The following is a 27,904-nucleotide window of genomic DNA, read 5'->3' on the forward strand; positions in this document are numbered from 1 at the left end:
TGATAATAGTTAATCTACTATGATACATACATAATTGTGCATACATGAGAATTATTGAAATGCTTTCTTCTAGTTTTTTTACTAAAATATTTATTATTTAATATAAACTATAATCTCTATGACACAGTCATTACTAAAATTTATTTTTCTACCTTACTATATTTTGGTATGTGTTATCCAGCCTCTCTTTATTCTCTCTTCCTCTCTCCTAATCTAATGACCACTATTCTACTGTCTGTTTCTAAGAAATCACCTTGCTTAGCATCCGGCTATAAGCAAGAATGTGAGGGCCAGGGATTTAGCTCAGTGGTTCCATCACTTGCCTCACAACCTCAAGGACCCAAGTTTGATCCCTGATACCAAAAAAAAAAGAAAAAAAAAAGAATGTGAGGAATTTATATTTCTAAGTCACATTTGTATCACTTAACATAATTCTATCCATTTGTCACAAGCGACAATATTTCATTCTTTTTGATGGTTGAATTATATCTCACTGTGTGAATGTACCACATTTTCTTTATTCATAGATGGATATCTCAGTGGACTCCTTATCTTGGATAAGGTGAGTAGTTCTAGAGTAGACATGGGAGTGAAGATATCTATTTGTAAAACTGATCTTATTTCCTTGAGATATATACTCATTAGTAGGTTACTTGTCTTACATGTTAGTTCTACTTTCAGTGTTTTGAGGAACCTCAATAATATTCTCCATGATGGGTACAGTCATTTACATCCCACAGCTGTGTATGAGTTGCCTTTTCCCCACACCCTTGTCAGTCTTTGTAACTTATTTTTCCTTTTTGATTATAACTATTTCAACTGGAGTGAGGGATATCACATTGTGGTTTTGATTTGTATTTTCCTGAAGATTAGTAATGTTGAACATTTTTTCACATAATTTTTGGCCATTAGTATATCTTCTTTTGAGGAAGTTCTATTCATATCATTTACCCAATGTTTTAAAATCAGATTTTATTACTGCTTTTGTTGTTTAGCTTTTTTATTTCCTTGAATATTCTGTGTATCAACTTTGTTGGCAGATAAATAGTATATCAATACTTCCTCAATTTCACAAGTTTTCTACTCTGTTTCACTTGCTGTACAGCAACATTTTAGTTTGGTGTAATCCACTTGGCTTCTTGTTGTTGTTGTTTGTTATGCTTCTGGTGTCTTATCTAAAAGTCCCTTCCCTGTACTAATGTGTTTCTCTTTTGTCTCCTTGTAATTTCATTGTTTTAGGACATAAAACTAGGGCTTTGATCCATTTTATTTTCATACATGGGACAAGTAGGGTGTAATTACTTTCATTCTTCTACATATGGATATCCAGGTTTCCTAGCAACAGATATTGAAAAGGTAGATTTTTTTCCCTATGTGTCTTATGGGCATCTTTGTCAATTGGCTGAAAATGTATGGGCTTATTTCTGGGTTTTCTATTTCTTCTCTTGGTCTCATTGTCCATTTTCATACTAGTACATTGCTGTTTTTGTTACTTACAGTTTTGTAGTATGTTTTAAGGTCAGGTATGAGACTTTCAGCTTTAGTATTTTTTTTTCTTTTTTGTGGTTGTATTTGAGTTTTAGAATTTTGTTTTTTCTATGTCTGTGAAGAATACTCCAGATAAAAGGCAAAATACTTTGGGTAGTATGGACATTTTAAAAATAAAGTTAATTAAGTTCTCCAATCCATAAACCTGGGAGATCTATCCATATTTTTGTGTTTGTGTGTTATCTTCAATTTCTTTCATCTATGTTTTATAATTTTCTTGTACATATCATTTATTTCTTTGATTAAATGTTTTCCTAGGAGTTATTGTTAATCATTTGTAAGTGCTGTGAATTGGGTTGTTTTCTCTTTTTCTCAGCAAGTTTGATATTGATGTGTAGAAATGCTACTTATGTTGTATGTTGATTTTGCATTCTGCAACTTCACTGAATTAATTTATGATTCCAATAGGTTTTTTTCATTGATGTCTTTAAGTTGTTCCAATTAAAGTAGGTCACCTGAAAGGTGGGATAATTTGATATTCTCTCTTCTTATTTGTATGCTCTTCATTTCTGTCTGTTAATTTCATGGCTTAAGGTGTTTTTCTGTGTGTGGAGGGGGGGTTAATGGCGATCAATCTCACTACCTTGAGCTTACAAGCCAGGCATGGTGCCACTGTGCTAAATCCCAGGCCTAAGCCTAAGTATTTTAACACAATGTTGAATAAGAATGATGAAGCTAGATGTCCTTGTGTTGTTTCTGAGCTTAGAGGAAATGATGTCAACTTTTTCCCATGTAGTATGGCATTAACTGTGAGTTTGTCATATATAAGTTTTACTGTTTTGAGTTATAATTATACACATACTTAAATTGCTAAGGTTATTTTTCATCATGAAGTGATGTTGAAACAAATGCTTTTTTCTGTATCTATTAAAATGATTATATATTTTTGTCTTTCTTTTTATTGATGTGATCTATTATGACTATTGATTGGGGTATGTTGAAAACCATCTTTGTATCCTTGGAATAAATCACACTAGATCATGGTGTAAAATCTTTAGGATGTGTTATTGGATTCAGTTTGCTAGTATGTTGTTGAGAAAGTTTCCATTTATATTTTCAGGACGTTGGTCTATACCTTTCTTTCTTTCTTTCTTTCTTTCATCTTTATCTCTCTGTGTGTGTGTGCGCGTGTGTGTGTGTAGGGAAATTCTGGCCTTATGAATTGAATTTGGACGTGTTCTCTTGAATTTTGGAATAGTTTGACATGCATTGGTGTTTTTCTTCATTACAAATTTTGTAAAATTTAGAAGTGAAACTATTTCTTTTCTGGGGACTTTTAAATTTTGATTCAATTTCATTACTTGTGTTTGGTTTCTACCGTTATTTTTTATGATGTCCTGGTTCACTTTTTGCATGTTACTTGTATCCATAAATTTATCCATACCTTCCAGTATTTCAAGTTTCATGACATAGTTTTTCATATTTCAGTGATTTTTCTTTACATCAACAAGGAGGAAAGCAATGAATTCTCAATAAACATTAAAACATAATTAAGATTGATCAAACCTGGATAAAACTACTGGAACATAGTTCTTTTTTTTTCATGTTTTTCACAACGTTATTTCAACATAACTTTGCTTACAAAAATACACTCATATTGGTTAATAGAATGCAATTTAACATCCTACACAATTTCACCAAAAGGTTGGTACATGGTTTAATATTTTCAAAGGATTTGTAATCTGGTTAATTTTTATCTATTACAAATGTATAAAAGATCCATCAAATCCTTCTAAAGAAGGCAGCAAAAGCCTTGAGAAATATACCTTTGGTTTGCCTCAGAGAAGTAACAAGTATTGCACTATAAAGTTTATAAAATTGGTGCAACAAAACATTGTTGTAATGTTACAATGCCAGTTTACAAAGTTCAGTAACTAATGGATGTAGGAGGGCCTGGGGAAGCTCATGTACACACATGGAACTGTAAAAGCTATCTGTTTTACTAATAATGCATGTAGATTGTAAATCTACACCAACCAAGATTCAGATAATTTCTTAAATCTGAATTAACACTATCAGCTCACTTCACCTGCTGAGACCAATTAAGACTTCAGCACATTTAGCATTTTAAGTTTTTCTAATCTATGCAAAGAAAATTAAGTTTCTTCCCCAGCTTTTCAGTCCAGAAGTGACACTATACTACAGACAAGTTATTCCTTCCATTGTCAACATTCATGGGGTGCCATGGGACGAGGTCAGCTTGGGTTTTAATTTGTATCTGCACTCACATGCAAACAGTCCCCAAAGTTAGTGAGCACATGACTTTAGAAGTGACTAAAAATAAAATGGCTTCTCTTGGAAGACTAGAGCAAAACATCAGCCATAGCTGTAAGAAGCCTTATCAAAATAATGCAGCCTCTTATGAATTAAGCCTCAACAACAACATAAGGTAGCCACCAAATATGAAACAGCTCTGTAAAAGAGAAAAAAATATAATATCCTTAAAATATCCTGAAAACCAATGTGAATAAAGGTTCAAAAAATAATTAAGAGATAAATTTTCACTTTTTTTTTTTTTTTGGTACCAGGGATTGAACCCTTGCAAGGCAGGCAACAGAACCTCTGAGCTAAATCCCTGGAAAGAGATACATTTTCATAAGACTACCTAGGATTAGGCTTATAATATATTCCCTAGTATTTCAAGCTTATCACTAGTTACTAAATATCAATTTACAAACAGCATGTTCTTTTTTTGTTCTTTTATCAAAAGAGAAATTCTAGCTTCAATTGTATGGAAAGGGCACTAGAAAATAAAATATTCAAATAGTTCCATGCAAACATATTTTGCAAATGGAAGAATTCCCATCTGGACCAGAAGTTCTGATTACTAATATATTTTCACTGAAATAATTTTCAGAAGGTACAAATACAAGGCATTAAGTTTCAGGACCTAATATAGGCCTGAGAATCAAGTCCTTGTTTTCTGGAAGAAAGGCCTCAAGTCCCAATTAATTTGTAGTAACAATTGGAACATAGTTCTTAAAAAGTAACATTCAATAAAAGCATGTTTATTTGGGGTTGATAAATAAATTCAATATGGAAAATATTAGGGAGAATTACTTTAATCATCATTCATTTGATAAAATACTCAGGACATTCAATTACCTCGAAAGTTCATGTGAATCATCATGTTCAGAGTCTGCCCACAAAGAGGAGATATTAGATAAAGTTGAGAAAATCCATTTTGAATTTTGAGTGGAAAAGAGAAAAGTAAAAAATATTAAAAAAGTAAATGTATATTGTCTAACACAGGTCAAGAAGCAAGCTATATCTGCCCTGATCTCATTAGATCATTGACAAAGTCATGTAATAATTCTGAGATGTCATATTCTATAAAATGCATGGATTAATGACAATGTATGCTGAAGATTATAACTATTTTAGAATAAGGATGGAAGGTCACATTTGTCACAACAGAAAAAAAAAATGAGACCTTCAGGTTAAAATGAGAGAAAAATATGAATAACATTATAGCTGTCTAATTACCATACTCAGCATTGTGCATTTCTTGGTTATGTGAATTTGAATAAATTACTTAACCTTTCTAATATTTCATTTCTTAAATTTTCTCAGTATAATGGATATACCTACATCCAAAGTACATGAGGGACAGTTATTGCTCAAAATTTTTCACTTTTCTATATTTGATTGAACATATAAAATGGGTTGATTGAAAAGTAAAATGTTAGTGGAGGGATGTGAACTGCAAAGCTATATGTTGGAATTTGGCCAATTATTCTTCAGTTAAAGTCATGAATAATATAAAATGCTTTTGAATAAAAAATTTGAGAGAAGGCAGACAATTTTTGAAAAGAAAAATTTTTTCACAAAACAGAGTCATAGAAGAAGCAATTTAAATATTATCTCCAGGCACAAGTATACACACGGAATGAAAAGGAGAAAGAGGATATTAAAATTGTGGTTTAGAAGGCCAAATATGAAAGCATTATGCTCATTGTAATGGAAAAGAACTATTACCAGTTATATTTGGGATTTATAGATATTAATTTGGGGGAAGTAAGATACATAAATGAGAGTTATTAAGATGTCTTTGCAAACAGAAGTACCTTCTTATTTTTTCCCACGAAAGAAAAATGAGAAGGCAAAGGAAAGCCATAAAAGAAAATGTGGTGACATGAATTCAGTTGAGACATAGCCAGAAGATAATACTAAAATATTTTTTCTCAGAAATAGTGCCACATTCCTAGCTTTTGCCTCTACGGATTTAACTATTGTGTTTGTATTAATTAATACATAAACTTACATGTACATCTTTTAAAAACTAAGAACAGAATCCTAAGAGACAAATTATCCCATTATGATTCTTTCATTTTTTTCTTATTAAGTGTAAGTATGGTTTCTCATTAGTTATTGGTTTTGAGTACAGTACTGAAACTAAAATATTTAGAATAATATATAATTCATCATATCCATGCTATCTTCCATTGGAAAATATATATTTACTCATAAATACATATGCATGTATATATGATATTTTATCAGAAAAGGTTAGAAAGTTAAACTAGGTATGGTAAAATTTCTATTACAAAAACTTAAAGACTCATAAAACAAAATAATAACAAGGTAAATAATACATATATATCATTGTTTTATCAACTCTTGACATCTCTGTCCTGTTCTGACTAAGGGAACAGCTCCCATGTAATCACGAGAACTGGAGTCTTACAGAACAACAAAAAGTAAGGTGCAAAAATGCACTGGAATTTAGAAAAATGATTGCAATTCATTGGTCATTACCAGAGCCATTCCCAAATCTATCAATTGTGGTACAAAAGAAAGGGACAGATAATGGGTTTAAGATAATTTCATGCCAGCTATAAGATCGAGTAGCATTATTCACATTAATCAAGATATGAAATGAACTTATGTCTATCAACAGATAAATGGCTAAAGATAATGTAGTATGTGTACACAGTATGATATTATTCATTCTTAAGTGGAAGAAAATACTATCATTTAGAGCAATATGGATAATAACCTACGCACAGAAAGATGAGTATCACACAATCTCACTTATGTTTTAAATCTAAAATCAGCCAGCATATAACTAGACATTATAATAGTGGTTACAAGGGTTGGGGCAGAGGAAGAAAATGAACAGATACTAGTGAAAATTATGCAAAGTTTCATTTAGAAAGGAGAAATATTTTATTTCTCCAAAAAAGCAAGCAAATGCCCAACAAACATACAAAAAATGCTTAACATCACTAATTGTCAGGGAAATGCAAATGCAAATTACAATAAGACATCATTTTACCACAATACTAAAGTCTATTGTGAGAAAGAAAGAATGAAGAAAACAATGTTGGATAAAGGGAGCTTTTGTACACTATTGATGTAAATATATATTAGTAGAGTCAATATGGAAAATGGTATGTATGTCCTTGAAAATCTTAGAAACAAAACTACCACATGATCTAACAACCCACTATTGGGTGTATATACAAAGTAAATCTGAGATACCCATTCTTCCATTTTCTTTGCAACACTATTCTCAATAACCAAGAAATGGAAAACAACGAAATGTCCATCAGCTGATGAACAGATAAAGAAAATATGGTACATTTATACAGTAAAATGTTTTTCAGTCACAAAAATGATATTCTGTAATTTGCATAAATATGGATGGAAATGAAGATCATTGTGTTACATGCAATGAGCTAGGCATTGAATGACAAATACTATATAATCTTATTCATATGTGGAAATTAAAATATTGATCACATTTAAGTTGAAGGTAAAATGGTAATTATTAGAGGGTAAGGAGATTAATTAAATATTCCTTTCTCCCTGAAATTCAGTGCATGAATTGGCTTCTATTATTTAACTTAATTTTAGTAGTATATGATTCTCAAAATGGTCTTTTAACTTCTTTGTTATTTAGCAAATATTTGAGTGCTTATTTGACGGATGCTAATGTAACTGATAAAAATATAGAGGTGAACTCTGTCCACAGAACCCACAGTACAGAGTCAATGAGTGTGTGATGAGCACTGAACAGAAAATGTGTGCTTCAGATCTGCAGATTTATTCTGTGAACACTCTCCTGGTAAAGTCTACAGAGGTTCGTGTCAGCACTTACTTAAGATTCCATGATAAGAAGGGAACTGTCAGCATTAGAACAAGACTTTTGAAGAGAATATGCCATTTGAAACCATTATGATACAGTCCAGGATCTGCCACAGCAGTTCTTATCCTTGGTAAGAATTTCTTGTGTTGTTGTTTGATTATTCACATGATGGAAATACCTAGAGGTCATGACACATCACCAAAGTCCAAACACACCACTTTTAAATATTGTAGTATTTGTAAGAATATACATAGGAATATAAGTTGGGTCTTCGATATAATTGTTATCAGGCTTAGCATTTGGAATTGGAATTTTGAAATCAAAATAATGTAGATTTGTTAGGGATAAAAATGAAAAACAAGCAGGTTGTCAAATGTCAGTGGACAGACAGTAGGATTACCTAAGGCTTGACTATTAAAGCAGCTAGGAGCTCAGACAGGCATTTCTAGAATTGTCATTATCATAGTTTAAATATTTTGAAACTACATAAAGTTCCATTTAGATATGAATCTTTGGGGTATCTTTGTCATAATTTTGCCTTCCTTCCTTTCCTTCCTTCCTTCCTTCCTTCCTTCCTTCCTTCCTTCCTTCCTTCCTTCCTTCCTCCATCTCTCCCTCCCTCTTTACTTATTCTCTACTTTTCTCTCTCTCTCTGTGACTCTTCTTCCTTCCTTCTTTTTATTAATTTAACAGAGATGAAATTTTGGTTAAGCCCTATGCAAACATTCTTGTATGCCATTCTAAGGTGGTGGTATAGGGCTCTTTCACTGTTTCCTAGGTTAGAAGCATGGCGAGGTTTTTCTTTTCTTATGAAAAGTGTTGATGTCAGAAGTCCTTTTTGCCACAAATCCTCCAAATAACAATGAATACAGATGAGTGTGTTCATCTTAACTGCCCCATTCTGGAAAACAAAATGAAACAAAACAAAACAAACAAGAAAACAAAAAAATGAATGGTACCCTTATTGACAAAGTTCAATTCTTGAAGCAGAAGCAGTTCATCTCTAAGAAGTACTCTAATAGTGGGATAATATGCTTTTTTCTAAGAACTAAACATTAGTTGATTTTAATATATGTACATCAACTGTATTCATGGTTCAGGTCTGTTCTTCCACGAGCCATAGATTAATTCTGACACTGAGAAGTATGTAAGTTAATGTAGCCAATGACAGCTATATAGTAAGTGTAGGGAAAAGACCAAGAATCCTTGGTTAAATTTTTTATATCAATGTTTCAGACCTGTCTGGGTTGAGGATATTTTTCAGAGGTGAAGATTCATTACTGGAATAAAGTTTTAAATTATTTTGTATATCTCTTACTGAAGCAGTCAATTCAGGGCTAATATTTGCAATAGAAGATTTATATATACCAGTGTTTGTCGTATTTCATTTCAATTAGTCTCAAAAATCTAAGTATGCTCCGGACAGGATACTTAACTGAACTCACTGTGCTTCAGGACGTTTAAGAAAACTTTTGGTAATAGAATAAAATGATAAATTTTGTTTTGAAGTAGTATGTGACATGGTACAAGTCCAGACTCTGATCCTAAACACTTGCTGCAGATATGCTTCAAAATTTGGATTTAAAGCATTTACATAGGTAATTTAATACATATACATTAAATTATGTAATATTTCTGGGGGATTCAGGACACATATTTCACATCGAACATATTAATATTTTTGCAGCAAACATGTCTATTCTGTTCATAATTTGTTGCCAAGCACAAATCGGTCTGGATGAAAAAAACACCTTTTGATTTCTCATAGATTTTTAAATTTTAGGAGTACAAACAAGGTATTTTGGACTTTTATTTTCAAAATTAGTATATGAATTTGGCCAGTGAGATTCATGAGTTTGTTTGAACAGATTCAACATGTCTTTTTTTAAAGAACCAACAAAACAATTCAAGTAAAATCAACATGTATATTAACCAGTAATGGAGATTTAAAAAAAAATTGAATGAAAAATAATGCATTAAAATATTAAGATTGAGTTGTTGAATTATTAATATTAAGGGATTGGTTGTATATTTTCAGATGACAACTCACCAAAGTTTGTCTGCTGGCCAGTTGTTTAAAATGCTCTATACCAATTTTTAAAAATAAATAGTGGTTAGGAGACTGGCTGATTTTTAAGATACAAAAGCTGGTGAAGCTAGGAAATTCAGTTCCCAGAGCTCTAGGTCCAGGGAGATCAATGTAGTGAATCTCTTGGGAGCCATGTTTGCTTCAGCTGTTTCCACTCTTGTTAGATAACCTCATTTGCCACTTCTCCATTAGGAGCTTCAGAGCCATCTCGTTTCACTGGTCCAATGCTGAAAAGAACTGGAGCTTCAAAGCTCTTCATCTATTTTCCAATTATGAAATCTAAAGAAACTGGCCCCTTGATGTTTTACACAAATTCTTGTTTATAGTAAAGGCCAATGAAACAAAGGAGACGGTCTTTTTTTCTTTATTACTTAGTTGCTGTAACAAGACTAAAGTATACTTTTAAAAACACTAATTAGGGCCTGTGATGTAGCTCAGTGGTGCTGTGCCTGCCTGGCAAGTGCGAGGTCCTGAGTTAAATCCATGGCACTGAGAAAGAAAAAAAAAATCCTAATCATTGCTTTCTGCTCAAAAAAGGATTCATTCTTCTCTCAGAAAGTAGAATGGGTTAGGATGTCAAATTTAATTGGGTTCAAATTGTCAGTTTCTTTTTCTTTTTTTTTTTTTTTTTCATTGGGTATCTAACTTGGGACCTTGCGCTTGTGAGGCAGGCAGCAGAACCACTGAGCTAAATCCCCAGAATCCCCAGCCAGTTTCTTTTTCTTTATAATGGGAGCAGTTATTGATAATTCTTTTATTATACTAGCACCTTAAGATTATTATGTGTCTGTATACTACTTTGCTTGAAATAAATACAACTTTTGTCACTTTTTTTTTTTTTTTTTTTTTGGTACTGGGGATTGAACTCGGGTCCTTGCCCTTGCGCAGCAGGCGGCAAAACCACTGAGCTAAATCCCCGGCCCTAATAAATACAACTTTTAAAAACTTGTTTGAAAAATTTTATCACACAGGTTTTTTGTTGTTATTTTTTTGGCAATTTTTAGTAGTAAGCCAAGGAAATATTTTCTCTGGGAACCCATTCTTATAACATTAGTGTCTTACCTGGGCTAATTTTACCTCCTCTATATTCTCATATCCACGCAATGAGACACTTTACCTTACAGTGCAGGAATCTCTTTATGTTTTTGTCCTATTCCAGCAAGGTCCAAGTCCAGGAGGGGCAAGTCATCATCATGTCAATTAGTTGCTAAAAATTTCCTTATGATAAATAATCAGTAAAAGCTAAACCATTAACAAGAATAGATTTAATACAAATGTTTTGTCTTTTAATTCTTACCTTGTGACCTATCCAGAAACTAAAAGGAATTTAGTGATTTGTCTATGTCATTTATGACTGCCAGTTTATGGTGCTTGTTTTGCTATATCTGCTAATATAACCTTAGAGAAAAGGAAAAACTCTATTACCACCTTGATTAGTAGCAATGTAAGTATTTAAACTCGTTATACTGTGGGAAAAAGGAAGGATTAATTCCCATTGAAAGCAGGCCAATGGGGGGAAAATTTGCCAATTTCTCCCAAAATGTGTTGATTTAAAATATACAAATTATAATAATAAAAATGTATTTCATAATCGCTAATAAAAATTTCAGCATATCATAAAAGAAAGTTTATATTGATGATTATTAAATGACCTATAAAGACAGTTTCTATCATCTGTTTTTTATGGTTTTGGTGGTTATCCCAAGGATTATTTTGCGAATTTCTCAAGCAGCATATCAACTTCACTCATCACAGATACTAACTAATAGTAAAATATCATCATGATATTATTCTTGTCACTTTAAATATTCATTTCCCTTGCCTGATTTTTAGTGTTTATAGAATATTTTCTACTTAATTTTATATTATTTTGTCATGAGATTGTACTTACAATTGATATATAAGATAGTAATCACAGTTTCTTGGATAATAATTTCGATGGTGTTTTTCTTACTTTCTTCAACATTCAATGATTATCTTATCCCTTCATACTATAATTTTCCACATTTAGCTACCAAGGCAATATATTCCAGTTGCTCTTTGTTAGAAATTAACATTTTAGCATTTCATTTGATATAGACTTTTTTAGACACTTACACATTTGTCAAAGTTTTTGAATATCACAACTGCAATCTACATGTAACCATTTATATTATAATTTTGCAAATCATTGATCACCATCCCTGACTTGATTTTGCACTTTTAGCAGGGTGTAACCAAAATTTTGGCACTTCAATTTGATATGGCTCTGTTGGAGCCTGTTTAACTTTATATTTGTAATGAATATATTAGATTTGAGGTGTCAATCTTATGTTGAAATACATGTTCCAACTTATTAAACATATGCATAAGAGAATTAAATCATTTTATGATTATTATTCTATAAGTAGAATATTAATGTAAATGTTGTTAAATGGAGTAAGTAATCTTTTGTCAGCAAAATTGGTAGGTATTGTTAAATGTAATTAAAAACATCTTGAGTCATATGAGTTGCTTCGCATTTTTAAATAATTAAAATGCATTTTAGGAAACGGTAAATTTTGAAATGTCTGAGCAATTTTTTACTTAATTTTTAATCTAGTTATCCAATAATCTTTGGGAATAGTTTTTTACTATATCTCAAAATTTGATACTTTTCTTAATCCTACTTTTAATTTTACCTAACACAAATCATATCACAATGTACCCTAGAATCCTTTAGTAATTATGGATGTCAAAGATATAAGAAATTAACACAAAGTGAGTTTTACTTTCACTGTGGTAAGGACAGCCAATGAATCAAAGGTCCAGCTAAAACAGCTCTAGTTTTTGGAAAGTAGCTGAATAGAGAAAGGGCAGAACCACTTGGAGACATGTGACAATTTAGTGGTAGGTGTATAGGATACTGCTAATGGCCCAAATTAAATCTTCCCATTTAGTCACAAAGGAACAGAGTAACAGCCAAGTGACTTGGAGAGAATTTGGGCAACATAAAAAGAAAGCAAGTAAGATAATTAAGCCATCATTTCTTTAAAAAGATGACTCAAACAGTTAAGATTCTGTGAAGATTTAACAGCTTGATAATGACCAAGCTGGGCAAAAATCCAGTACAGTTGTTTTTATTAAAAGAAGCTAAAATTTATTGATTTATTATAACTTTCATTGATCTTCTTAGTCAAAATCTTTAAATTATATATTATGAAGCAATGAAAAGACATGTAGTTTGATAAAAATAATTTCACTGGACAAAGGTTGGTTTTATTTTTAAAATATTTATCAGATAGCAACACATTATGATACATAGGGCAGCACAAAGTTCATGGTCTGGTCACATCAGTGTTATACGGATTGTTAAAATTTTAATCCAGAATTTTCTCACATTTTTTCGGTCTATTTAGTTTTCACTTGTTAGATTCTAATAACGTTTTTGAATTCTGATAGTCACTTCTAAGGAAAAAATCTGTTAGCTTTCCCTGCAAAATTAGCCTTGGTGTTTCAGTTTCATCTAAGCTTGCTGAAATTGTAAGAAATAAATGCATATGACATTTAAGAATTATGCAGGTACATTAGTATTACAAACAACTTATTAATAATAAAATTGGCATCAGGGTTTGTATTGTATCATATATAGTATATGGTTTTGACCATTATATAGTGGTATGTCGTGGATTAACATTCTACCATGGATTAATAGTCTTCCGTGCACTAAACTAAGATCAAAGTAGATTAAAGATCTAAATATTAAGACAGAAACATTAAATTTGCTGGAGATAAGTTAGGTAGAACTCGTAAAGACATGGGCATAGAAAAAGACTTTATGAACAAAACCTCAGCAGCATGGGAACTAGCACAAAGAATCAACACCTAGGATCTCATCTAATTTAAAAGCTTCTGCACTGCAAGAGAACCACCAACAGAGTTAAGAGACAACCTACAATCTGGGAAAAAATTTTCAGCATCGTACCTCAGACAAAGGACTACTATCTAGAATATGTAGAGAACTGAAAAAAATCAGACCCCTCAAATTCAAAGACCCAATTGAAAAATGGGCATCTGAAATAAACAGACATTTCTCAGACAAAGAAGTAAAAGCAGCAAATAAATATACGAAAAAATGTTTAACATCACTGGTCATTAGAGAGATGCAGATTAAAACAACACTGAGATTCTACCTCACCCCAGAAAGAATAACTGTTATAAAGAAATCATCCAATAAATAAATTCTGGCAGGGGTGTGGGGAGAAAGGAACCCTTCTCCATTCTTGGTGGGAATGAAAACTAGTGCAACCACTGTGGAAATCAGTATGGAGATACCTCAAAGAACCAGGCTTGGAGGTCCCTTTCAACCCAGCTATTCCCCTGCTGGTTATCTTCCCAAAATAATTAAAAGACTCACACAAGAAGTGATATATGTGCACCTATGTTTATAGCGACACAATTTGTAATAGCTAAAGCTTGGAAACAGCCCAAGTGCCCATCAAATGGAGACTGGATAAAGAAAACGTGTTATTTTTATAAAACGGAGTACTACTTAGCCATAAAGAATGAGGAACTAGAGACATTTAAAATGGAGGTATATTGAGGCCATCCTCTTAAGTGAAATAAATAGGACACACATGTAAATACTGAATAGTTTATCTAGTGTGAGAAACTGAAAGTGTAATTAAGGATTAACATGATTAAAATGAATAATTGATAATTTGAAATACAAAGAATAGTTTCAAAGGGATAGGGGTGGAGGAGAGGAAGGGGAGAGATCAGAGTTAGAGGCTGGAATCTGGAAAGAATCCATATATAAATTGTGTTTAAAACTATAGGAAGAGATGTAGATAGAGACTAGGCTGGAGCTCATCAGTGGGTTGGGTAGGAAGAGTCACTGAGATCAAAGAAGAGAAGGGTATGTTTCCAGAAGAAGCACATACAACTATGTATAATACACAGCACTCAATAGTGTGATAAATGACTGTTACTGTTTTAGGTACTTATCATAACATACTGTGCTTTTCATCCTTTAGAGCATAATCCTACTTATATAAAAGAATTTACTGTAAAACAGTATGCTGCTATGCCAGTGATAGCCTCATGTATCTCCTGTTTAACTGGGTATTTGGATAATATCAAGAGGCCATCACAGATGATTGACGTATACCTTTTCAGTTTGCACTTACAAGTTCGCACTCTGTGTGGAACTTTGCGATACACACAAGTGAAATTGCCTAATAATATATTTCTCAGATTATATTTTATCACATTACATGACTATATTGAAATTGAAATTTAAAAAAATTTGGCCTATGTAGAGTCTACTAGTTAATTAGAACTTTTTCTCCAGACCACTATTTGTTCAATATTAGTTTTGAAAATCTTTCTAAAACAAATCACATCTTCTGATGTCTTGGTAATGCCTGAGATTTTTTTTAAATTAAATGGAAAAATGTTTAAGTACTTTTCAGTTTTGTTTTGGTTGAGTTCTATTATATTTGAATATTATTATCATTTTTCCCTTGCATTGCTTTTCTTTGAATAATTTTAACTTTTGTATATGTGTGTGTTCAGTGACTGATAATAAAGTTATACATTTAAAACATTTATTCCAGAATATACTATTCACTCTCCACTATTTGCTTAAGTCAGATTTATTTTGTTGAAAAATAAAATATAACACAGTTTCACTGTGGAGCAGAAGGAAGAATTCTTCTGGTGCACCATGTATTGTTTAGTGTTGAAAACACCTTAGCTATTCAATTCATATCCAAGTAAATCACAATCTATTTCTTAGATTCTAGGTGAGGAGTACGAACTTGGAAGACAGTGATAATGTGGTTATAGTCAAAGAGGGATACCGAACTACAAAAAGAAGATTAATTTTAATGAGCAAAATGATATTAATAAAATATCTCAAATATTTATAGAAATAATTATATCTCAAATAATTATAGAAATATGCATTAAATTAAAGGCAATTAAAATACATATTAATATTCTAATGCATAAAAACAAATCAAAGGAACTTTAAATGCAGAAATTATGTAAGACTACATTTTGATTCCTGTCTTTTATCATAGCATTACTTAGATTAAAAGATACAGCAGAAGGTGAAGAAGTTGATTTACTCTCATAATTCTGAATCATGAAGAACAAAGTCTGTATTTTTAATATTATCTATGATGAATGAGGAAGAAATAAGCAGTTAATAGATCAATGACAAGACTTCTTGTAGGTACTCACTAATTTGGAGCTGAAGACATGAATTCTAAACAATAAACATTATAAAATGATCTTCTCAACATTACATTTTGTTGTAGAATAGGATAAATAAGGATAATAACATAATAATGAATACAATCTGTGGGTACTATGCACTTTGAGTACTCGATCAGACCAGAATTCAATTGACTACCCACATTCACTCTGCTGTCTCTTAATTATATAACATTCTTCTTTCCCTTTTCTTTTTTTTCCTGAAAAAGTAGGCAGGTTGGGCAGGAATCACTTCACAGACCTGTTATGTATAATAGTTAGTATATTGGCAGAGAATACCTTGGCTTAATAATTGGATACAGGTGGAAGGAGATCATGCCAAGTTCAATTCATTTGTGGTGACAATATAGCAATGCACAGCTTTCATTTCCTTACAGCTTTTTTATTTTTTAAAAGAGAAAAACAGACATGCTATGGGAGGGCAAATGCCAAGGAAAACCTAATTTTTCATACTGTGAAAAGGAAGCTGTCTTTATCTTTTTAGATAAAGAAAAACTTTCATTTGAATAGTTTTCCTGGAATTTGGGTATTGGAAGTGGTTAAAATGTACGTCTTTAAATATTTCAAATATTTTTCAGGTCAATTTCTAGTCATTTTTGCTTTTGCAATAAATTATACATTAAAGGTGAGGAGCCAAGAACTAGATAAAAGACCCAAAGTCATGCCTCTGTCACCCACTGAGATAAATTTAGGCTTGTTCCCTACGTAGCTTTTGACCCAATCAAGTTGAAAATTCCATGGAATTGTCACATACCACCCCTTGTTAACTTTACAGTTGAATACATATCCTTAAAGTATACTTAAATTTCTATTACAGAAAGTACATGATAATTCCACCTAACATAATGTACCTATTCTGAGTTTAACTCAACTACATTAATCTCTTTCCCAATGTCAGTAATTCTAACATTGTTTAAGAGTCTAAGTCAAAGTCTCTTCTGAAACTCAAGGAATATTGTTAGCTATGATGCTCTGTAAAATTTTTAAAATATTAAATATTACCAACATACTGTGGTACAGGTTAAATATTCCCATTACAAAAGGAAGGAATATAGACACAGAAAAGAATTGGATTAACCAAGACCAAAACCCAGCAAGGCAAACAATACATACTGTAGCTTTGTATCTGATATCAGGAAATTATGGTGGTAGTATGTAAGTTCCAGAGTTCTTGGGCATCTCTACCCCTATTACCTTGATGGGGTGGCTCCATTCATGGCCTGTGATTTTTCTCAACCAATGTTCCTTGTGCTTGGCATTAATGAATTCTTAGAGTATCCAATCTAATGTTTATTACCCTAAATTTGTACACTCTCATCTCAAGAGCATATTGCCTTTGAAATATCTGAAATATTGGTTCAAGATCCCATGACCTGACAACTCTTACATTACACATACCTGCAAAATAACCATCATGTGGAAAATTCCAAAGTCTGTTGCCAGCTCTATCAATAGCTAGGCCCCATTGAATCATGGCTTCATTGGCCTCTGAGTTCCTGGATGACTGAGTAAAATAAAATGAATTCTGAACAAAAATTCCCTAGATGGCCCTTCTCTAGGGAGGTCAAGGGCTTTTTCTGAAATGAAGGTTTATACTTTTGTACCCTTGAACCTGTGATGAGTGGTTTCTTGCTGATTCCTGAGAACCCCTCAAGGCATCTTTCTTCTTGTTCCAGCTGAAATTTTCTCCTTCAGCTAGTTAGTCTTCTTCCATCAATCTTAGTTTCCTGCAACATCTGGACATGGGAAAAATGCAGAAAAAATTTTGCCAGTATGTAACATGCATGACATGTAGTCCAATTTCAAACAGAGTACTTGTTCCCAATGAAACTTTATGAATCTGGCTTTTACTTCCCTCATTCTCTGCCATGAGACCCTTTCTTGGAGCCAGCCTATTAAACATGAAACATCTACTATAAACTGTGAGCCAAATTAAACCTCTCCTTCTTAAACTTATGGGTACCCAGTATTTTGTCCCAGCAACAAGAAAGTAGACTGTAAGTTTGAGGCCAGCCTAAGCAAATTAGCAATAACCTATCTGAAAATAAAAGTAAAAATGACAGGAGATATAGATCAGCATTCTCAGGATTCCATCACAATTCCAAAAGAAGAAGGAGGAGGAGGAGGAGGAGGAGGAGGAGGAGAGGAAGAGGAAGAAGAAGAAGAAAAGAAAAATACAAACAAAAATCAAATTGTTTTGACTGATGAATGGGAATATATATCTCTAAGGATGTTAGAAATGTTCTATATTCTTCATAAACATACAGAAAAATTTTTCTGTAGCCATAGATACTTCCACCAAGCCAAGAGTAAGGAAAACAAATATGTAGGCAATATGATTGCACATGCTTGCATTTCTGGTTTTTTTATATTAATTGGTACATTTTAGGTATGCAATACATTCACATTTATCATTGGGTGTTTGTACTTGAACATGATGTATCTTAGTTCTTATTTTTTTCCCCATTACCTGTGCACCCTTCACCCCACTACCCTTCCCTATTTACATAGACTTTGTTTCCACTTTTTTTTCTTTCACATAATTTTTCCTTTCTTTTCTTCCCTTTCCCCTTCCCCTCCCACCACCCCTCCACCTTTAGACCTTTTCCTATTTCAAATTCAATTATTCATTTTAATCATTTTCATCCTTATTTACACTTTCAGTTTCTCACACTAGAGATACTATTCTATACTCTTAAGTGAAATAAATAGGAAACACATGTGTAAATGCTGAATAGTATCTCTAGTGTGCATTTCTGTTTTAAAAGCATGGAGGGCATCATGATGTAATAGTTGGTTTCTGATCATGTCCTTGAGCTCCAGAATGTCTCCCAAATAATTAATCTCAATCTCCATCGTCAGTTTTCTCCCTCTCTCTCTCTCTCTCTCTCTCACACACACACAGAGTCACATGTACACACACACACACACACATAATTCATTGAAAATAAAGTTAGGACAGTATAATTATAGCTTCAAAACAATATTGCTAGCAACTCTTCTCTAAATTTAGTTCATTACATATGTATTCTTTATTAAATTGACTGTGTGGATATCATCAGGCTTCCTGGTGTGTTAACTTTCTTTAGTGACAAGTGGTGAAATATGTAGACTTATTTTTTCTTGTAAATTATGCCATTCTTATCTTTATGGAATGGCACTGAAACATGTATAAAATGTTACATAAAACAGGTTTATGTCATATTAGGAAATACTCTTCTGTTTGAAAATAATTTCCAAGTTTTATAGTGACAAGATAAATTAAATCATATTTTTCGTTGTTTATCCTCAATTTACATGTATTTTTAATTTAGGGACTTATAACCCTGATTCACATGACATGCATCAGAAAAATTTTTTAAAACTTCATCTGCTTATACAGTAATTTTACTACATTTATTAAAGCAGATTAATTTGATAACTTTTGTTGTATTAAGAATCTTCCAATTATTTTAAGAAAAATAATTCTTTCTTGTAGGAATGCTAAAATAAAAGGATCAAGCAAAAGTAAGGTTTACATGTAGAAAAGCTAAATAGTTATTAGTGTATAAAGTTTATAAACAAACCCTTCAATATGAGTTATATCTCTCTAAACATAAAACAAAATTTTAAACTGATATGAGTAAGTAAAGATCAAGTGTCAGCCTGTCAGACATCTATAAATCACAATTAAGTTCTTTTATAATTATTAATGCATACCTAAGCATTCAACTCTGGCTTTTGCATGTTAGGGGAAGAAAAGTTAATGCTCTGACCTGAAGGTCTGGCAGCATTAGACTTGGCTTCCTGTCTAGCTTACATATTAATATAGAATCCACCTTTGTTTGGCTCAAATCTGTCTCCCTTAAGAATGATGCCAATTACCTCTCTTGCCAGTTTTTCAATTGGCAGCTATACTTGTTCAGTTATCACTGGCATGCATGAAGCCTAATGAGGCAAAAGAACAAAAGGAATGTCTATTTAAACTGACTTTTTAGGACTGTTCAGATATTGCTGAAAATATGTGCTTTCAGTATCACATTTCAAAAACTACTTGAAAGGTATGTTGGAATTCCTTAATTTTAAGGATTATACAAATAGTAATACATCATATTTCTACTATGCTTTGTTTCTCTTTCCAATCATCAACTTTTATTACAGTTTTATGCCATGACACATATTTGTGGTTTTAAAGTGTCTGCCTTCCTTTTGTTTGCCTATTTCAAACTCAATTTACTCTAGAATTCTCCAGGTGAAGATTATTTGTTAGTAAATAATTTGAAATATTTTTATACTATCTGATCACAATGTAAGAAAAGAAATTTTAAAAAAATATTTATCCCAAGATGTCTCAGTCTGTGTCTCAGTGATGTTTTTTAGATATCACATGAAATAAAATTTAATTTTACTGATGATACACTCATGTAAATATGAGAATCACTGATGTAGTTACATAAATTAGATTAGAGATGTGATCAGGCTAAGAACTGCAATGTCCGCAAGTATATTAAGATCAACTTGGCTTTAGATTGCCTACAGTACTTTATATTATTCATAGTTCATGCTCACCTTGCAAATCTAAAGAGCTATCTTCTAACCTAATAACATACACATAAAAATTAGAATGTTACATGATTTCTTATAGGAGTTAATAACAGAGTTTTCTCCTAGATCTTGAATTTTAATTGGATAACAAAAAATCATTGCTAAAAAATGAAAAAAGTGTCATGTCACAACTTCTTAAGTGTGACTTATTAGAATCAAAGGAAGTGTTTTGAAGGACACCTAGACAAAATATACAATATCCTCCCCTTAACTACATGATTTTCTGAAGTTTCAATGACTGAAGTCCAAAAAGAAATAACACATATTTCAAATTCTGTCTTATTTTGAGTAATGGGATGAAATCCTAATACTGTCTCCTGTGTCTGTGGAAGGTGTGCAGCATCTTTTATTCCACTGTATACACTATGCACTTGTTAGTCACTTTGTACCTGTCCTGATTATCAGATCAACTGTCATGTTATCAGTGTTCATGTTCCAGTAACTGAATACCGAATAATACTATATCAAAATTTTCATCTTACTTTATCTCATCATGTACAAATTTTATCATCTCACAGCATCTTAAGAAGTGGGATGAATGGAGTTCAATTAATTATTTTGAGAAAGCATGTTCACATGACTTTTATTATATTGTTATATTGTTCTTTTTATGATTGTTGTCAATAATCTCTTACTTTACCTAATTAATAAATTAATTAAATGTGGATACATAAGGAAAATAGTATATATACAATTCTTACTACTGTAATTTGAAGAATACATTCTGGGTCTTGAACCATATCCTTGGCAATTAAAGGTGACTACTACATCATGCAGAAAGAGTGTATGGTAATATTTAGTAGCTTAAATAATATGTATAGATCTGGTTGGAATGAATTTTAAAATTAAAAGAATTCTATTAATTACATCATTCTCATTATTTTCTTGCATACTTTCTTCATGACAAACACACACTCAAGTTCATATTCCCTTTTCCATTTCTTGACTGATTTTAAACTACCAAGGAAGTCCATGAATTTTATAGTAACCTAAAGAGACTATGAATTTTATGGTAACCTAAAGAGACCTAAAGAGTAAGTTTCTTGATAAAATTAAAGCTTTTTACAATCCATGATGTGACTTTTTCTCTTAATATTGACCCTCTTCCCCCTCTGATAAAAAATGATATATTCTCATTAAAATGAGGTCAAGCAAAGCAAAATTAATGTACTATCACATCAAAATAAACATTGGTTACATCAAGTAATTATCAATTTAGAGATGTCTGTAGACATATATGCAAGCAGAAAAAGAAATAGCTACAGTTCTTAGCTGGTTAATTAGAATGACAAATGTGCTTATTAAAATAAATCATAATATGTATGCTATATTTAATTAAAATAATTAAATATTATTTGGTTTTATTTAAGCAAAGAACAAACTAGAAGTGAAACAATTGATGAGTTACACATAATATTTTTTCAGTTAAGATTAACATGAAAATTGAGAATATATTATTAAATTAAAATAACTTTTTTAATGTATTGATATTTTTCAGCTTTATAGAAGTATAATTGACAAAAATGTTATGTGTTCAAGGTATATAATTTGATGATTTCATAATCATAAACATTGTGAAATGTTTGCCCCAATCAATGTCATTAGCACACCATTATTTACATTATTGCCACTTTGTTTGTGCATATGGTGAGAATATTTAAGTCTAGCCTTTTAGTAAACATTAATAAGAATGCAAATTAGTAAGTATAATTATCATGGTGTACATTACATCATCAAAACTTATAAATATATCTTAAATATACCTTGTATCCTTTGACCAAAATCTCTCTCCTCCTTACATACTAGAGCCTCACAACTATAATTTTGTAGTTTGATTTTTAGTTTTTTAAGAGCCCATGAGTACCAAAATTTATAATATTATGAAATAAGAATAACAGGTTCAAAGGGAAAAGGGGACTAGAGAGGGGTTGGGGGAAAGGAAAGAATGGAAAGAAAAAAATGAGAAAAGAAGGAGAAACAGAAAAAAAATGCTTTTGTAAATAGGGACCAGTGGAAGGGTGGAAGGGAGGAAAAGGGAACCGGAAAAAACAAGAATCAAGATATATCATGTATAGGTACAAATTTCCAATGATGAATGTGATCATAATGTATTCTGAAAATGTACCAATAAATTTAATGAATAGAAAAATAAAATAGTCCACAAGTAAAAAGATTGTAAAGTATTTTTTTTGTATTCTTGGTTTAGTTCATTGAGCATAATATCCTCAGGGTTCATCAATATTTTTACAAATGGCAGTTTACTTTTTCATGGCTGAATAATACTGTGTGTAGATTAAAAACCTCTTCATCCAGTCATCCATTAGTGCCTACTTATTTTTCTTTCCATATTGCAGCAATTGTGAATAATGCTGTATTGATCATGGGAATGGAGATATTTCTTTGGCATATCAATTTGATTTACTCTGAATATACACCTAGAAGTGTAATTACTGGATCACATGGTGGTTCTATTTTTAGTTTAATTTCTCAGGAACATCTACATTGCTTTTCATAATGGGTGTACCAATTTATACTTATGGTAACAATGTACAAGTGTTTGCTTTTCAACATGCCTTTGCCAATATTTGTCTTTTTGATTATAGCCATCCTAATGGATATGAAGTGATATCTCACTATGGTTATCAATTGAATTTCCTTCATGCTTAGTGATGCTGAGTGCCTATTCATGTATCTGTTGCCATTTTTTATGTCTTTCTAGAAAAAGTTGGGGTTCTTACCAGTTTTAGATAGGGCTATTGTTTGTTTGTTATTGGCTTGTATATATTTCATGTATATTTTGGATAATAAGATCTATTAAATATTTGGTTTGCAAATATTTTCCCCCATTCCACAGTTTATTTTTCATTTTGTTTTTTGTTTCTGCAACTGCAAGAAGGTTTTTATTTTAATGTACTGCTGTTTATCTTTTTTATACTGTGATTTTAGTTTATTTATTAATAAATGTCCAGGCTAGTGTCATGAAAATTTTTGCCTATATTCCTATATTTTTTCCTATTAGTAATTTAAGAACTTTATGTTTTGGAATCTTACACTTGATTTTTAAATTCATTTTGTGTTACTTTCTGTGTATGGTATGAGACTAACTACATTCTGTTTTATATGTCCAGTTCTCCCAACACCATTTATTAGCCCTTCACCATTGTGTAATCTTCATGCTTCTGTCAAATATTAGTTCATAAAATATGCATGTGTTTATTTCTGGGCTCTGTGTTCTGATCTACTGATCTTTGTTTTTGTTTTATGACAGTGGCACATTATTTTGATTATTGAGCTTTGCAATACAATTTTGAATCAAGAAATGCAGTGCATCTGGGTTGGTTCTTCTTTCACAGCAATATTTTGGCTTCCAGAGATATTTTATGCTTTTATACAAAACTTAGGCTAGCTTTTTTATTTCTAATTTGATTTTTTCCTTTCTCTTTTTCTTCCTTCTTTCTTAGTAAATTAAGATGATAAATAAGCAAAAGAATAATGTGCCTGTGGGAGGTTTACTTGAGATATATGCATGTTGTTTGGAGTATTCTGTTGGATTGTATGTACATGTTGGTGAGAATGAGATTGTTGGCAGTGTTGTGTCTTATTCATTTCCCCAGAGAAGTCGAGTCAATAGGACAGACAGATGGATAGACAGACAAGAGAAAGAGAGTAATTCTAGGCACTGGTTCACAGCTTCTTTGAGAGGTATGCCACAGGCTGCTTCCATGGCCCCAAAAGCTGAGTAATCACTCTCTTAGCCACCTCATTTTTCTCTGCCACATACAGGGTAAAGGGCTTGTTTAAGTCTGGCAGTGCCAGGGCTGGAGCCAATGCAAGTGCAGTCTTAAGCAATTGAAATGCCTGCTGGCAAGCCTCAGTCCATTCGAGGGGTGTATTTCCTCCCACAGTGGCTTCATGCAGGGGTTTGGCAATTTCAGCAAAGCCAGGAATCTAAATTCTGCAATACCCAATTGCCCCTTGGAATTCTCGCACCTGTTTCTTTGAGCTCGGCTCTGGGATCTGGAGAATTGCAGATACCCTTGATTCTGCCAGCCTCCTCTTTCCCTTTTCAAGAATATAGCCCAAGTAGGTTACCTTGGTCTGAAAGAGTTGAGCTTTCTTCCAGGACACTCAATATCCCAAATCTTGGAGGGCTTCCAGGAGGCCCTCGGTGGCTGTAATGCATTCTTTACCTGTCGACGTCGCCACCAGGAGGTCATCTATATATTGAAGAATAGTAGTTTGGGGAAACACCTTTCTTACCTCTTGTAAATCTTTGCTGAGAGCTTCCCCAAACAGAGTGGTGGAGTTTTTGAATCCTTGTGGCAGCCGGGTCCATGTCAGCTGTTCAGTAGTTCCAGTGTCTGGATCAGTCCATTCGAAGGCAAAGAGGGGCTGGCTCACAGGTGCTAGAGGCAGGCTGAAAAACACATCTTTGAGGTCTAATACTGAGTACCACACATGACCGGGAGGGATGAGACTCAACAGAGTATAAGGGTTTGGTACTGTTGGGTGAACGATCTCCACCCGGCTGTTTACTTCCCGCAAATCTTGTACCGGTCTGAAGTCTGAGGTGCCAGGCTTCCTCACAGGAAGCAGGGGTGTATTCCAGGCTGACTGGCAAGGGATCAGGATGCCAGCTTCCTGGAGTCAGTGGATGTGTTTGGCTATCCCTACCTTGGCCTCCAGCTGAAGGGGGTACTACTGCACCTGGGCAGGGGTGGCAGAGGCCAACAATTGAACCACCACCGGGGCATGGTGTTTGGCCAGTCCAGGTGGATTGGTTTCAGCCCATACCCAGGGAAACTTTTTTTGAAGGTAGTCCCATTTCTGTTCGGGAGGCTCTGTGCCCTCCTTTAGAAATTTAAATTCATCTTCTAGGGGAACCATTACCATAATGGCAGAGGGTGGCTTGAGTTCAAAAGTCCCTCCTTCAGACTCAAAGGAAATAACAGCCCCCAATTTTTGTAGCAAATCTCTTCCCAGCAATGGGTATGGGCACTCAGGGATAAATAAGAAGGAATGAGTAACATTGCCTTTTCCCAGATTTATAGTTCATTTAGTGGTCCAAGGATAAGAGGCCAACTTTCCTGTGGCCCCAGTAATGGAGGACTTTAGGGAAGAAAGGGTTCCAAGGGGGGTCTTGAAAGGAGGACAGAATGGGCCGCGCCAGTGTCCACAAGGAATTGGACATCTGTTCCCCCTATTTCCAAAGTCACCATAGGCTCATTAGGGTCAAGCAGCCATGAGCCTCGGCCCCGTCAATCTTCCTCATCTATCAGAAGAACTCCATTTCTTTCTTTCTTAGTCTCTTTCTCTCTCTTTCTTTTTAACTTTTCACAATCCCTTCTATAATAGCCCTTCTCTTTGCAGTACGTGCATTGATCCTTCTCTAACAAGGGCTGTACATTATTTTTATCCTCTTTTTTACTTTCTCTGCATTCCTTTTGGATGAAACCTCCATCTGCTAAGGCCGCAATATTTGCTTTTCTTATCTTTTTAGCCATTCTGTCATCAAAAGGATCCCTATTATTAAACACCTTCATTGCCACACTCATCAACTTTTCCCTATTTTCTCCCTCAAATCCTTCCATCCGCTGCAATTTCTTTCTAATATCTGGGGCCGACTGAGTAACAAATGCCAAATTAATTGCCTGTCAGTTTGCAGGGGCATCTGGGTCAATTGGAGTATACGTATGGTATGCTTCCAATAGACGCTCCAGAAGGGCAGAAGGGGATTCCTCAGGCCCTTGAAGGACTTCGCTTACCTTGCTCAAGTTGGTAGGCTTTCAAGCGGCTCCCCTCAAGACAGCTAGGAGATGCTGATGGTAGTTTTGGAGAGCTTCTCTCCCACCTGAGGAATTAACTTGCCATGGGGGATGGTTGGAAGGAAGTTGTGCCTCAATACCGGCTCGTTGTTGCTCATCAAGTGGACCCTCTGTTCCTCCCAACACTGACTTGATGGCTTGCCCTTGGATCCTTTCTCTCTCCTCAGAGGTGAAAAGGGCTTGGAGAAGTTGTTGACAATCATCCCAGGTAGGGTCATGGGTATGAAAAACAGATTCTAGGAGGGAGATCGAAGCCTGGGGTTTTTCCAAAAAAGGGGGATTTTGATGTTTCCAATTATACAAGTCACTGGTAGAGAAAGGAATATAGAAATAATGACCCTATTCTATTTCCCGAAGAGGCAAAAGAGGAACTGAACCAGCCCCTTCAGTGGGAGCCCCGCTGGGACCATAAGTGGCCCCAGTTCACGTGTGGGAAGGGGAGGTTACAGAATCTGGAGACTTTTTCTCTTTGGGAAAGGGAGGGTAGAAAGGGTTTCGAGATTTAGGGCCGGCTTTTTCAGAGGAGGAGGATGGCTCCACATAGGGTGGAGGTCTTATGACAAGATCTAAGGGGTCAGGATCTTGTGAGAGCACTGGCTTGGGAGCCTGGGCTTTGGCCTCTCGGGGTTCTCTTGGGGCCATAACCAGAATGTGAGTGTTTGTTCACAGGGAACAACGCTGCAACCAAACCGGAGGCTCCTGACAAGCCTGGACCCAAATATTTATATAAGGAAATTGATCAGGATGACTAGGGTGACCAGTGACCTTATTCCATACAGCCCGACAGAGGCTAGGGTCAAAAGAGCCCTCTGCTGGCCATCCAACTCCAAAAGCTGCCATTCCAATTGACACAGGGAGCGAAGTTTTCCATGAGAAAATTTAACCCCATATTCGTCCTCCTGTTCAGGGGAAAAAGCCAATTTAAAATGAGTAAGAAAACAGTCTAATGGGGTGACCTTGAAGCAGGATCCTCCCATCTCTGCCCTTGATGGTTTAGAAAGAAATACAAGGTTAAACACACAAAGGACAGGACACTAAGGAATGACAAACAGGCGCCACAACAAAAGTGAAACTAAATCTTCCCTTGTTCCTCGTCAGGGACCTTGGGGTCAGGGAAGGCTTCCTGGCTCGTCAGCCACCTCACTCCTGACTTAACAAACGGTTGCAACTGGCCACAAAATCTTACCTCTGGAGGTTTTCTGAGGTCTGTGCCTGAGAGTCTCCTGCTGGATCCTGCTACAGAGTCTCGGCTGAACCGGGGTTCCTGCCCGGGGATCTCGCTGGGGCCTCCAAAATGTAAGACCGAGGGCCTTACCAAATGCTCCAAGGAGCTGACTGCAGCGATGAACACCTGGGAAGGAACACAACTGACAAGTTGGAAAGTAAAACAGACCTTTATTAGTCTGGCCAGACGGCACTCCCAAAGCAAAGTAGCTTAGAGAAGCAACTGGCTCAGAGTCCGGGGCTGTTTTTATAGGGGGTTGAGGGGGAGGTTAACATGTAGATTTTAAGAGAAAAGAAACAAGG

The 27,904-nt window shown here is 33.9% G+C and overlaps 1 protein-coding gene and 1 long non-coding RNA gene across 5 annotated transcripts in view; one reads left to right on the plus strand and one right to left on the minus strand.

The window, feature by feature from the left end:
- Positions 1–27,904, plus strand: part of Pcdh15 (protocadherin related 15) — a 1,622,160-nt gene that overhangs the window by 662,449 nt on the left and 931,807 nt on the right. The gene's annotated exons all lie outside the window — the stretch shown is intronic.
- LOC106010557 (uncharacterized) lies at positions 451–27,812 on the minus strand. Of its 4 annotated transcripts, XR_015440351.1 has the most exons (4): positions 24,813–27,812; positions 17,367–17,704; positions 11,026–11,126; positions 451–8,540 (listed from the first exon to the last, which is right to left on the minus strand). It is a non-coding gene; the product is annotated as an uncharacterized LOC106010557 (long non-coding RNA). The 4 variants fall into 4 exon arrangements; XR_015440350.1 differs by lacking the exon at positions 451–8,540 and having other exon boundaries at positions 10,548–11,126; positions 24,813–27,806; XR_001184318.3 differs by lacking the exon at positions 451–8,540 and having other exon boundaries at positions 10,548–17,704; positions 24,813–24,969; positions 26,318–27,803.

The sequence above is a fragment of the Heterocephalus glaber genome, unplaced genomic scaffold (genome assembly GCF_053883595.1).
Source record: "Heterocephalus glaber isolate CG9 unplaced genomic scaffold, H.glaber_assembly_v1.0 deba00001497, whole genome shotgun sequence".
Taxonomy (NCBI): Eukaryota; Metazoa; Chordata; class Mammalia; order Rodentia; family Bathyergidae; genus Heterocephalus; species Heterocephalus glaber.